Source organism: Austrofundulus limnaeus, unplaced genomic scaffold, assembly GCF_001266775.1.
Source record: "Austrofundulus limnaeus strain Quisiro unplaced genomic scaffold, Austrofundulus_limnaeus-1.0 Scaffold90, whole genome shotgun sequence".
Lineage (NCBI taxonomy): Eukaryota > Metazoa > Chordata > Actinopteri > Cyprinodontiformes > Rivulidae > Austrofundulus > Austrofundulus limnaeus.
The window spans coordinates 1-2039 of NW_013952492.1; the positions used below are offsets into that span (position 1 = coordinate 1).

The window sequence follows — 2039 nt, forward strand, 5'->3', positions numbered from 1 at the left end:
CTGTTTTACTTTCAAATAATAATTTATTTAACAATTATAACAAAATAATATGAAAAGAATGTTTTAGTGAACTGAATAAAACAGTGATCAAACCAATGTTCATTAATTAGTTTATCCATGAATAATTATATACTGACCATCCTGTGTAAACTAAAAGTGTAACTGTGTTCATAAACATTCAATGTTTCATACAAATATTTTAACACAAATATAATACAAATTGTTGACAGTTATTACTTAAGTCCTTGCTTCAGTAAATTTAGGAGTCGAGTTTTGAAGCATCTAAATTTTGTTTGTGAAATACAGCCATTACAAGAAAAAAAATGTGTTTTTAAAGTTTGACACAACACATCTGGTGTTCGTAGACGATCTTTGGTGTTTAGTTCTACGTCATTTCCGCCTTAACGAGCGGGGCGGTGCTAAGGCGTTGTTTAGCGCTTGAATTCATTCTCTACTACTGTACTGTCCCGCGTCGCCTATTGGGGACCCCTTTACTTATTATCATCCATCCTGCAAGCATTACTGAAAACATATTGTTGATCGTCTGAAATAAAATTACTGAACATTGTTGTTTTGTTTTTCTAAATTCCACAAAGTGTTCGTTGGCTGTTAATTTTAACATGAGCTGAAACAGCTGTTTTAAGGCCTCCTCTTTAGTTTTGTCTTGACATGAAACAGTGTTAGAATGTAAACTCATGCAGATAGACAGTGAACCATAAGATTAAGAATCTGTATTATAATTTACCTGTTTGTAAACATGTTTATAAGATGKGTAGCTCCAGTGCCTCCGTGTGTTCTGTGGGTGGAGATTGAGGACCTCCTCCTGAAAACAGTCAACACAACCCAGCTTGGCTACGAGGACCTTCGTTGTTACAAAAATTGACATCTGTTAATAAAAAGGGAAAGAAAACATCTCTTACACAGCCACTCATTTCTTGACTGGACCGGTTTGCTAGCTACTGATAAAAAGGTAAGTGTGTTTAGATTAGCATCTGTTTGTGTAACGCGACTCAGCTGCTATSAGAACTTTTGCAGCAGCGCTTTTCAGGGAGAAAAGGGGGGTCTTGTTAGCTTAAAAAAACACGGTTTCGTAACAAAACTCGACAGTTTTCTTACCAAAAYGTAGATTTAGACGTCGAATGTCCTCGCTTTAATAACAAATGTTTGCGTTTGGGGGATTTACGTGACGCACGAGCTAGAAGGTTCTACGTAAAAATTAAAAAAAAAAAAAGCAACGCGTGTTAAAGTGTAGAGAACTGTACCTGAAGCAGACTGCTTTAAAAGTGACACTTATCTGTTAATATTTGCTTTAAACAAAACATTTGCATCTTTTTTTGTTCGCACTCGTACAAGTTCAAGTCAGCATCCTCAATAAAACATCGCCGTCGACATGCTGCTAGCATGATTTATATAGCTTCGTTGTTTACTTTTTTTTTTTTTGGCTAAAATGATGCGTTTGAGTGCTAACCCCTTCAAATGTTTTCTACCACAACGTCCTGAGTAGCTTATCCTTTAAAGAAGAAAATACTTTAAATTGTCACAGTTAGCAAAATTTCTTACAATGACACAGAGATTTTTAGGGAGTTTGAACCCCTATATTACTTTTTGAGTCAATCCAGTTCAAAATGGCCGCCATAGCTAAGCAACCTAACATCAACAAAGCTGTAACTCAGCCAATTTGACAAATACTGACCTAAAATTTGATGTGGTGGTGGTAGTTGAGTCATTCACAACACATACTTTAAATATTATTTACTGCCTGAGATCCTTGCCTAAAAGTAAACCCTGTTTTTGTTAGCAAAATAACTCACAAACCACTGGACATAATGTTTTTAAACTCTCAGGAACATCAACAATCCTGTAGACCAGAGGAGCCCAAAGTGGGGCCCGCGGGCCAAATTTGGCCCGCCAAGCCATTTGATTTGGCCCACCATCAGTTGCCAAAGTTACAAGGTTGTAACCTATTATCCTATGTATATACACAGTATTTCCATTGGTCAAATGACTAGTGAAGGTAGTTTTCATTCATGGTGCTGACT

The 2039-nt window shown here is 36.4% G+C and overlaps 1 protein-coding gene across 1 annotated transcript in view; it reads left to right on the plus strand.

Moving 5' to 3' along the window:
* Window positions 1-918: 918 nt before the first annotated feature.
* tmem263 (transmembrane protein 263) overlaps window positions 919-2039 on the plus strand; it is a gene marked incomplete at its 5' end in the record, with an annotated part of 7817 nt that continues 6696 nt past the window's right edge. The window contains 1 exon segment of the mRNA XM_014012249.1: window positions 919-970.